This window comes from Sinocyclocheilus anshuiensis, unplaced genomic scaffold (genome assembly GCF_001515605.1).
Source record: "Sinocyclocheilus anshuiensis isolate Anshui unplaced genomic scaffold, SAMN03320099.WGS_v1.1 scaffold3360, whole genome shotgun sequence".
Taxonomy (NCBI): domain Eukaryota; kingdom Metazoa; phylum Chordata; class Actinopteri; order Cypriniformes; family Cyprinidae; genus Sinocyclocheilus; species Sinocyclocheilus anshuiensis.
In genome coordinates, this window is record NW_015553483.1 from 233231 (window position 1) to 245547 (window position 12317).

The 12317-nt window shown below is 36.2% G+C and overlaps 1 protein-coding gene across 5 annotated transcripts in view; it reads right to left on the minus strand.

Moving 5' to 3' along the window:
* The window catches only part of LOC107668337 (formin-like protein 3), a 44152-nt gene that overhangs the window by 24413 nt on the left and 7422 nt on the right, over window positions 1-12317 (minus strand). The window lies entirely within an intron of this gene.

Genomic DNA, 12317 nt, shown 5'->3' on the forward strand with positions numbered 1-12317 from the left:
GTTGCAAGTCAGTAAGTTCATAACAGCTTCCATAAATAATAATGCTCTTTATTAAATGGCACAGACATCTAAATGTATCTCTGTCACCTCCTAGACACTCAAGTTTGTTAACTTGAGCTATCAAATATCCTGGGTAAGCACCACAAAAACAGACTTTTGTCCTCATCTATACTGCTGTTCAATAGTTTGTGGTCGGAAGATTTTTCAATATTTCTGAAAAACGTCTCTTATGCTCACTGAGGTTGCATTTATTTGACCAAAAAAACACTAAATACAGTAAAATGCGAAATACAATTACAATTTAAAATAAATGTTTTATTTTAATATATATCTTAAAATGTATGATCAGCTGTACTGCTTAATATCTTTGTGTTCTTAAATGAATACAAAGTTAAACAGAACAGATTTTCATGGAAATGAATCTCTTTTGTAACATTATAAATGTCTTTATTGTCACCTTCAATTAATTTAATGAATAAAAAATATGAATTTCTTTCAATTTAAAAAATCTTACTGACTCCAAACTTTTAAACAGTAGTGTAAATGTGAGATATATATGCTCATGATTCCCATATCAACCGGTGTGATGATAATAATAATGCTATTGTTCAAATGATAAATAAACCATTGTTCGTTCTGCCACTTCTTATAATAGACAGGGCACTGCACTGTAACAAGACGACTCTCTGATATCAGGTCACGTTTGCACTACAAACAGATCAGTGTGTGATTGTCTTCTAAATGTCTTTAATAGTGGAACACACACTGAGCCAGGTGTGGGGTGTGAGCTGACAACTGTCTTCAACAAACACTGTATCTCTCTTTATTATCCTATGACTCTGTGTTATGATTTCAGATAGTGAGCAGCAGATCACCACAGCATGTTACAGACCTCTCGGTGAGCTTTCCTTTGAAGATGGAAGAGATGTTTGTTCTGAAGATACCATTCACACCCATATCAACACCCTCCCGAGCATCTGTTTATCACCTATGTCATTGCACTCCATGTTAGAGTGATTCATCCACCCCAAAAGCCAACAGCTTCACAGTCTACTGCCAAGGCAACATATCATCTCAGTGAAATTTCATGACCATGACATTATAAACAAAACGTTTTTCCAGTGGTATTAACTCCATGATTTGTGGAAAGTGAATATTGTATGTGTTGAAAGACTGCGTTTTAATTTATTTCCACTGTAAAGTGATTAAGCCTTTCCACAAGCCCAAATGAATCATATTCAGTGAGACGTCTGGGAAAGGCTGGTGAATGCAGTATGTATCATAGCAGTTTCTCATTCAGTGAAAGATCTATCAGACCAATTAAAACTGATAACCTGTGTGCTTCATAAAAAGAATCAGGTCATAAGTGAATTCTGTTTTCTAAACTTTGAATCAACTGAAGCAATTCCTTTGAAAAACGATTCTGCTTCAAAACACTCAAAAGTCCAGACAGCAAGGACACCTGCTGGCTAAAGCTGTGTATAAGCAACGAGAACACTGAAAATGTGTAAAATTGCATGTTCTACAAAACAATTTGATGCGTTTTCATTAAATCGTAATTTAAGCATTATTTTTTTTTTATATAATATCATGAAAATAACACGGCAAAACATACTTTGCTTATATCATGTGACTTGCTCAAACATACTCCAAATCACAGATTTGACAAGATTTTGAAGCTTCAGGAAGCATTGTTTTGAAAGTACCTGTCATTAATAAAAGTCTTTTTTTTATCTTGTCATAGACAAAAGTCTAAACTGAATTAAAGTTTAGAAAAGTTAATTCAGAATAAAAGTCCACAGCTGTTCGTTTGCGATGGAGCTTTAGATTTACCTGTAGCAAATAGCGGTGCAGGAAATACAGAGGTATAGCAAAGTTTGGAGTTCATAAATCCGGTGTGTGTTTCTCAGACAGTTCGTCTTTCAGCATTTAACAGCAGACAGACTGACCATGTAGTAAATTTGTTTTGTTTGAAACCACATTCGGCTGGAAGACATCCCAATTATGATGACTAGGGTTTGTAATATCTGAAAAGTTAATAACTTTTAAGCAGAAATGACAAAGCCCCTGGAGAATGTTATTTGGCTCTGCCTGTGAAGATCTCAAGCATTACCATTCCCTCCCATAATTCCCCTTCCAATGTCCACAGTTTCAGAAGGAATGTGTCCTGTTTATAACAGTAATGAATTTGGCTATAAATGATCCTACTTCATCTTTTCTATCACCCTATTTTCCCTCCTTCCCTTCTCTTCAACTGAGCATACAGGTTTTGGGTTGGTCAACAGTTGAAGTTCTCTCTCTTTCTCTCTCTATAGTCTCTACAACTCAAATGTCAAGGATGGAGTGGGTGCCTCCTACACTTGTTAGCATGCAGGATTTAAGAAATGACGTAAACGGCAGCTCTTTGTGATGAGCTCACTGCTTCCGAACATTTCACACAACAAACCTCATCCATTGTTTTTGAGGAAGAAATGAGTGTAAAGTCTACAAAAATACCATCATCCATGCTGAGTCAATATGAAACCATCCAGCCTCTGAGGAAATATCAGCTATACTGCATTTTTATGCCAACAGCAAAAGAGCATGTAGATCAAATCTGAAAGAAATATAATCTGACTATTCATTTTTTTTCTCCTAGACAGCAGTGAGATTCTCAGATTTTCTTCTGAGACACATGTAAATTAAAGAAGACATGTCAACAAAGTCTTATATTTGCCAATACACCAAAGTCTGGAATTAAAAGTCAGATTTCAATATGAATCCAAACATTTCTTATCCATTTTCAAATATGCACTTTGCTATCCACATTCATTTCAGAACTCTATTTTACTATATGTCAACAATTAACCTAATTTATTTTTATTTCTCATGACATGAGCAATTTTAGGAGAAACATCTGACACAAAGTTGATATTTAAAGAGATCTGGTCTCCTAATCTATGAAAGAGCAACCTGTGAACAATACAACTGTCTTCTGGGAAGCTTCAAATTAGAAATCAGAGGTTAGATCTGGCCATATGTCTGCTGCCATATTTTGCTAATCTCATTTTGCAAATCTCATTAGACCTTTTCAGTCTTGTTTTACTGGCATGATTACTTTAAAAAGAGGCCCACATCTTATACATCTGAGATGAAAATACCTTTATTTTTCAGTGTCTGAAAATAAAACATAAAATCAACACCCTAAAGCTCTTTACTTCCAAAATAAGAGTGTCGCTACCCACCACTGGGACAAAAAGAGCTTCTGTTAGATCCCAGTATAGTTTGTGAAAGGGTGACTGTGCAGACACAACAAAGAACCATTCCCTTTTTCTGGCATGTTGAGCTGTTTGGCAAATTATTATGTTGAACAATTGACTGTGGCTATCAGTGACTACAACTACCCAAAAATGGAGTAACTGAGGAACACTTACAATTTAATTCCAGAGTAAAAAATGGCAGTTTATTTTAGTTTCTGGGAACATGTATTTTTACATGAATGACAAGTCTGGAAAAACTCTTTTCTAATAAGATAAAATGAATTAATAAAAAGAGGAAGAGAAGCATGGGAAAGGAAAGGCACATGACAAGATGGACCATGTGAATTACTGACAATGAAAATGAGAAAAGACTGTGCTACAAATTACAGGGGGAGTTGGGAAAATTACCTATAGAAATTGGGACATTTGGCTGAAAAGGGAGTGGGGCAGGCAAAAGAGGAGAGAAAGGTGTGCCTTCAGAGAACAGTAGTTTGATCTGTTGTCGGGTATCAGACTGCAGAGAATGAAGAGACGTGAAGAGCTCAAGAGACAGAGAAGAGAAGGGGAGAACAAACCCCAGCCACACACAGCACTCCTCACGAAACATCACACATGATGGAGAGCACATAGTCAGACAGGAGACAACATACAGTCAAAGAAAACGAACCCAATCTGTGCTTTCTCATGCAGAGGAGTGGTCTCCTGTTTATGACTTGTAACACAGCCAGAAATACCAATGTAAACTTTATAAAGTTAACAACAAAGTCGCTGGTGTGTGGTGGGCGTTCTGCCGCACTATGGCTGCCGTCGCATCATCCAGATGGATGCTGCACACTGGTGGTGGATGAGGAGATACCCCCTGACAATGTAAAGCGCTTTGAGTGCCTAGAAAAGCGCTATATAAATGTAATTAATTAAAAATAATTAACATGAAACATCATTTGCACCATTTTTTTCTTCTGTAATACGATGGAAATCTGTACTTTTTCTGAGTGAAACAAGATTGATTGATTGAATGATTATTTATTTATTAATAATCATAATGTATTATTATTAAATATAATTTACAATATTTAAATGAAATAAAGAAATCTAAAATTATAACTATTGCATTAATTATAATTATTTTGAATAACGTATATATATTTATTTATTTTTATTTAAAAGGGTCATATGATGCGATTTCAAGTTTTCCTTTCTCTTTGGAGTGTTACAAGCTGTTCGTGAATAGATAAGATCCCTGAATTTGCAAAGACTAAAGTCTCAAAACCAAAGAGATATTCTTTATCAAAGTTAAGACTCTGCCACACCCCCCTAAAACGGCTCGTTCTAACCCGCCCCCACATATCTAGGTCACTATGTGGGAATATTTGCATAATGCGCCCAACTATTGACTGTTCAAATGTGGAGTTTGTGCATCGTGTGTGTGTGTGTGCGCACGCGTGTGTGTGTGTGAGAGAGAGAGAGAGAGAGAGACAGCGTCACATCACAGTAGAGTCAGCTGTCTTAACCGCGGCTTGTGTACTGCATCATTACTGTGTCTGTTCCCCTTTCGGGCTTGAACTGATGGTAAAACTAATGACATTATTTACTGTCTTTACATTTATTTTGAAAGATGAAGCTCGCGATTATGGTAAGGGGCGTTACATTTCCGATGAGTGCTTGCAGTGTTCGGCCAATCACAATGAACTGGGTCAGCTGGCCAATCAGAGCAGACTGCGCTTGTCGGAAGGAGGGACTTTGTAGAAAACGAAGCGTTTGAGAGAGGCGGGGCATAGAGGACCTACAATAATGTACAGTATTTGAAAAAGAATGTGTTTTTTGAACATTAAAGCATGTCAACATATTCTGTTACACCAAATACACAAAATAATGATCTTTAAAAAAGCATCATATGACCCCTTTAAATGCTTAATATTATTATTTTATTGAACATAATAATTATTATTATTATTATAAATTATACTATTATATAATCAATTATAATACAATAAATTATATTATATATTATATTTACAATATCCAAGCAAAATATTTTCATAAATGTTTATGAAGACATATTTTTTCTTTATAATAGCATGCACTTATAAATCATTAACTATAAGACCAGGAACATGTATTAATAAAGTAAATAGGGTTAATTTCGATTTCATGTCGAAAGCAGCACAAAAAGGCTCTTCTTCCCTATACTGATGTGGTCAAATATTAGTCTTCACCAGGGGGACAGCTATGGCATGTTTGAAAGAGGGCCACACACTTTTACAGCCTTATTTGGCTGGTTCTCCGTCTGCTCTGAGAGGGCAGTGGGAGATCATGTGAGCAAAAATTCTTAGCTGCATTTATAAACACAAACAATGCAAATATGTTTTTCGCACATGCATGTACAGCTCCAAGCGTCTGCTCCCATGCCTGAGACTATAGACTCTGGGAGACATCCAACATAAACTCCTCCAAATCCCACTTATATCGGCAAGCTTAATATAATTTAAAACCTAAATATAAACCCATCATAAAAGTGGTTTACAAACTGATCTAACCAGCTCTTTGACTGTTAAGTCAACAGGTAGAGTCTGCTCCCTGACTCCATTTTATGAGTTTCAATGGCAGCCTACTGTAGTACAGGAAGAATGAAGGGGAAGTCTGGGATCTCGTATCCTTTCTATGGATCTAGCATATGTCAGCATAGTCGACTAGACGGGAGCAGAGCGCCAGACACACACCGTCTCCCCATCTGACCGTCTCCCCCTTTCAGCTACTGAGCTCTACCTAATAGGTCCCCAGGCGCCGAGCGTCAACGTAAGACCTGAGGAATGCACACGAACCCTGCCAGATATAGTGGACTGTAAGTTTGAATGGGAAACAATAGCTCTTACTGTACGTCACACTGGCCTGCTAAAGCTTTTTTCCTCTCATTCTTCCAAATCTGTTGGCACTTTTGGGGAAAATTGTGTGCTGAACCCTGTACAGTCAATATTAAAACACTAAAATAAAACTTTCCAATCATTTTTTCCTTACTAAAAAAAGCCCAGCTTCATTGCATTAAACACAAGGAATTTGAATATTACATGTAGCCTCGTCAAGACAATAAAATACTTGTTTTCTCCCTTCTTCTCACAAAAAGAAGTTTTACCCCCATCTATATTTTGCACTTTTTCTCAACAATATCTTCTGTACAACCAATCGGAAAACCAATCCCTGCTGAGTGAGACCTGTTTCTATTTGCCAAAGTCATCTGGATAGGGCTCAAAATAAACCTCTGAAGAACTAATTCAATAAGTCATTACACTTTCCACCCCCAAGGATGTGACCAAAACCTATACACTTCCCTCACCTATATTAATGTGCAGCTTTAATTGACGCACACACACACAGACAGAGAGACAGATCTGTAAAGTTGTAAAGAAGAAACGATAAATAATAAATAAATGATTGTCTCCCAAAAGAAAGAATCGACTCTGAACAGCCGAAACGAGTCGTCAGTAATTCTAATCCCACTTCCATGATGGCTACATGGGTAATGCCTGCCTATGTTCTACATTGGCCGGCCGCAAACAACTTGACCCACCCTCAAACACTGTAGTTTGTTCGTGTGGTTAAACTCATGTCGAGAAGACTGTGTCCTACGCTGTGAGAGTAAATTCATCTTATTTTCACTTCTAAAAGATGAGGCTGTAAAGAATCAGTGGTTAAAATTCACAGCAGTACAACCTCAATCATTTTACTGACGACTGCTTCTCTAATCTTGGGGGAGTTCAGCGCGGGATTCACAAAACGCTTGCTCATGAAAGATGGCTCAGTACCCAGTTTATTTGGACCAGCTGGCTCCACCGAATCACAACCTATAAGTATGATACATAATAGATGTTTATATTTTCTATCAAGCGCTCAAAATAGGGAACTATGGCAATGGGCTTATCGTTTCCGACACGCACTGTATGCAGTAGACCAATCACAACAGACTGGGCCATCTGACCAATCAGACCAGAGTACGCTAATAGGAAGCAGGGGTTTAGAGAGACTGAATCTTAGAACTGCTTTGAACGAATCATTGGAAAATTAGGTGATATTAAATGCATATTTTGAGAAAACTAAAGTGTTTTTGACCTTGCAAGCATGTAAACCTATTGTAGGAGACTCCCAAAACAATATTAGAAACCTTAAAAATGACATAATAGGGGCACTTTAACATTAACAAATAATCCTTCTATAATATAATATCCTTCTCTAATATTGAACAGGTCATTACTGAACCACATTTAGATATTAATTTTAAAATATAATATAATAATATATGTTTATTATAATAATACATGGATTTTTTTTTTATAAAATCCTATGTTTCATATATTTGTCTATGGACCCCCTCAAAGGACATACATAGACCACCTGCTTAAAAAACCCAGGCCCTATGAAACCTGGAAGAATGACTAACAGAATCTAATTGAAGAAAATTACTTTACACTATCACATGTAAATGACATATACTTTACACTATCACATGTAAATGACATAGTAATGGGTTAATGGGTGAATTTCCGTGTCTTACAAAACCACATCAACCCAAACTCTTGAAGCTACTGTTCCTCTTATTCCTCAAAACAGTGCACAATACAAGAAAGAAGGGTTTCACAAGGCGATTTCCAACTTTAAATTTTGTTTAAAATTAATAGTTTACTCTAACCAAAAGATTGCTGGGAACGAAAGTTGAGATCTACAGGAGGTCAGGGCTGTTCTAAGGCAATGAGCAAGAAAGAATGGAGTGTGAGAAAATGCTGTCCTCCACTCATCGCGCTGACACCTAATCTCCCAAACCTAACCAGTAACCTGAACCAGGCAATCACAACAAAGCAAATCCACAAAACACAAATGTCCCATCCACCACAACACAGAAAGAGACTAAGGTGGATGTACTCGTGAACTGCCCCCCATCCCCCACCAGATGTTTACATAAGAAACACAAACAATCCCCATTCCAAACCATTCAGGATTTAGGATAAATATAATATATAAAACATTTAAAAATAAATAAATAAAATATTAACTAAAATAAATAAATACATTTTAAATAAATGAAATATATAAAAAAATAATAATAAAATAAGATAATAATAATAATAATTTTAAAAATGTTTATACAAACACACACATTAAAATAACAATAAATCATCATCATTATCATCATTTAAAATAAATAAAAAATCAAATAAAAATAATAAATAAATAAAATGGGTAATAATAACAATTTGAAATAAAAATAATAATAATAACTATTAATTATAATTATGTACACGAAAATGATGATATCTAATGACCATATCACCAAATTTCACTGCAGATTCTGTTTAAATGCCCAAGGACATACCACTGTAATCAGAAGTGAAAAGAGAATGAACTCGCTCACTGAAAGTAAAACTAGTAATGCAACTAGAACTGAGAACATTGAAAATGCTCTGCATATGAAACTTCCCACTCAAATTAACACAGAGGGTTAACTGGTAAACACGGACACTTTAAAGTCCCATAACATCATGCTGATGGGGCCATTAACACCTCGATGATCTACAGCTGTGGTGTGCCATATGTGCCTATGTGTATGTGCCATACTAGTGCACTATGCTCTTCTCCACCAAGAGAATCCCTGGGGCTCTGAGCAACTCAACATGATGTCCGCCACAAATCATTAGTCAGGTCAAAGACACAAACACATTCCCTTTTAGAAAAGTTCAGAAGCTCACAAGGACATCCTGACCATTCTTATCTAAAACCACAAAAATGGTTTTGGTTTAAGCATTCTGTGTGAAAGTGAGTTCTTGAACCTTATTTTAAGAAATATTGTATTCAATTATGTGGTTACTTAGAAGTGTTTCCTGTCACAAGGCGTGATTTTAGGAACTACTGAAGATCATGATGAGGCTTCCAGATGTGTTAGGGTTAGGGTCGCAGATTTCCTTTCTACTTTCTGTGACAGGATCTGTGGCACATTAAGTATTTAAAGGGATAGTTCACCCAAAAATGAAACTACCCCATGTTTTACTCACCCTCAAGGCATCCTAGGTGTAATGACTTTCTTCTTTCAGACAAATCCAATTGGATTTATATTTAAAAAAATGTCCTGGCTCTTCCAAGCTTTATAATGGCAGTGAATGTGTGTTATTTTTCAATAGTTCAAAAGAAGTCCAATAAAGTGCATCCATCCATCATAAAAAGTGTCCCACACAAACTTTAGAAACAGTTATCTCTAGTTTCCGCTAACTGTCGTACACACGTTCACAACAGAACGCCACTCAGGCGGATGATTAGTGGAAGCTAGAGATTACAGTTTTTAAGTAAAATTGATATTTTTCTTACAAACATGCATCGATTCACTTCAGGAGGTCCTTATTAACCCCCCGGAGCCGTGTGGGACATTTTGTATGATGGATGGATGCGCTTCATTGGACTTCTTTTGTACTATTGAAAAATAACACCCATTCACTGCCATTATAAAGCTCGGAAGGGCCAGGACATTTTTTAATATAACTCTGATTGTATTTGTCTGAAAGAAGAAAGTAATATACACCTAGGATGCCTTGAGGGTGAGTAAATCAAGGGGTAGTTTTCATTTTTGGGTGAACTATCCCTAAATGCTCTCAAATGGTGTCATGATCAAACACATCTCAGTTATTAAATATGAGCAGGATTAATTCTAACCATGTGAATCAGATCCAGAGTCAGAACTGAAGTCAGAACTGAGCTTGTATGGTGCTATAAATATAAACATTCTGCAAATATAATTTATAGTGAATCAGAGGTTCTGGCTGACACTTAAAAAGAGGATGTCCTGTTTGTGTCTTCAGTCGACCACACAGGAGATGGAAAGGAACAGGGTCATAACGGATATACAGAGTACAACAGGAATGAGAGCACAGGAGACAGCTTCATTTTGACATCCAAACATTTACAACTGCACACACTCTTGGAACACATTTTAGGGCTGCGAGATTATGACAAAAATCATAATTCTCGATTATTCCCTTCAAATTGTAACTGAAATTATTAATTACGATTATCACAATTTACACTGAATGATGTTTATACCATTGTTTGAAGCAACTGCATGCCATATTTTTATATGAAAATAAACAAGCTGAAAACACCAAAAAATTCAAATTGCAAAATTGTTTTTAACATTGATAATAAGACCCATTAGAATTGAGCACCAATAATAAATTATTATTTAATAAATTAGCTTAAGTTTATGCTTTAAAAAAGTGGTATATGAAAAATACAATCAAATCAATGTATATTGTCTTAATACCTTATGCAATTTTTGCTTCGCAAGTAAATTGATCTTCTTTTAAGTTTTAATATTTTTACAAAATACTGATTTTTTTTGCAGTGCATTATTAATCTCAAAGAAAGAAGCACCTATATGTGTCACATTATTTAACATGCAGTAGGGGTCTATCCATGAAAATGCTATAGAGCTCCAAATGTTGCCAGCATGGAATAGTGGAACTTGCTTTGCAGAATCCTGAAGAAAATTAAAGGGTCCTATTATGCTCTTTTACAAAGTCTTGATTTTGTTTTGGGGGTGTACTAGAACAGGCTCTCATACTAGGTTGTTTGAAAAACACATTATTTTTCACATATTTTACATTATTACAACACCTCTCTCCCCAGTCTGGCATGAACGGCTCGAATAGTTCCTGTATCAAATGAAGGCCCGCCTTCTGAAATACGAAATGTGCTGTGATTGGTTAGCTGGGCCAGTGTGTGTTGTGATTGGCAGCACTCTGCGCCTGGTCAGGAAATGTCATGCCCCTTACCATAGCCGCCTGCGAGCTTCAGTGTAAATATTGCGTCAAAATCAAATCAATTTGAGTGTGATTTAAACCCGGATGATTGTAACCACTCTAAGTTTGTCTGCCTTGGGAAAGCTAGCGTGTCTCTGACATAGTGATAACACTCGTTGCCTTCTCTAGTGCAGCTCAACCAGGTCTCGTCCCATTCGTCGATATTTGTGATATCACAAATCCTGGAAAATATGCGTTGTAGTTCAAACGAGTCGTTCGTTGTAGTTTTTGAAAAGTGATTTCTGTTAAATAAAATACCTCCTTTTGAAGTGGACTTTGAGCTTTGTAACTTTGCAGATAGTTTTTTATGCTCAAACAGCATCATTACAGACTAACTAAAGTTGAAAAAATGAAAAAACATAATAGGACCCCTTTAAACAATGTCTAGTTAAGGAGGCCAGCAGGGCCACCGCCTGTGTCATGATGGTGTGGTGAGTAAATCCACCCTGAGATAATAATAATGGTGAATTCTAGCACCACCCACTCAGTCCTGCCAACCTTAAAATACATGGAGTACACTTTTTCTGAACGTGAGCCTGAGAAAAGGAGCCAAAACAGAGTATGTTCTGGTTAACATACGTTTCTTTATCATGAGTGGTGTGATACTGACAAAAATGAAACAACATTTATTTTCAGATGTGTGCAGAAGTGGCATTTATCTGCAAGTAAGAACTCTTGCAGCAGTTCCTGCAAGCTCTATAGTAAAAGAAACGAGCACAAAGGGCTCAGGGGGAGAGGCCCTCGCTCTAAAACAACACACACGCACAGAGCCTCCATTGTGCTGGAGAGGAAACCACTGCTCAGAATGGATCCTCAACACAGCTGCAAGAGAGCAGCCTGAAACACTCACCACCATGCACACACACACACACACACACACACACACACCTAAGGCCAAATATAAGCCATGCAAATGTAAATTGCATATATTGTTCAACATATTGCAAATAACATATTGCACGGCAGCTACAAACTAAAATTACATTATTTAAATTGATGCTTTTGACATGTTTTCAAGTAAAAATCCTAAAAATCCTTGAAATAAAATAACTTTACTTGAGAAGCAACATTGCATGAGAAATTAAAACTTGTTTTTAGAGAATATATATATTGATTTAACCACATTTTTCTTACCCCACTGATAAATCTTTTTTTTTAATTGTAAGTGTAAACCTCAAGAAATTTTGTTAGATTTATGCTTAAAACAAGAAAATAAGCAATATATGAAAAAAAAAAAAAAAAT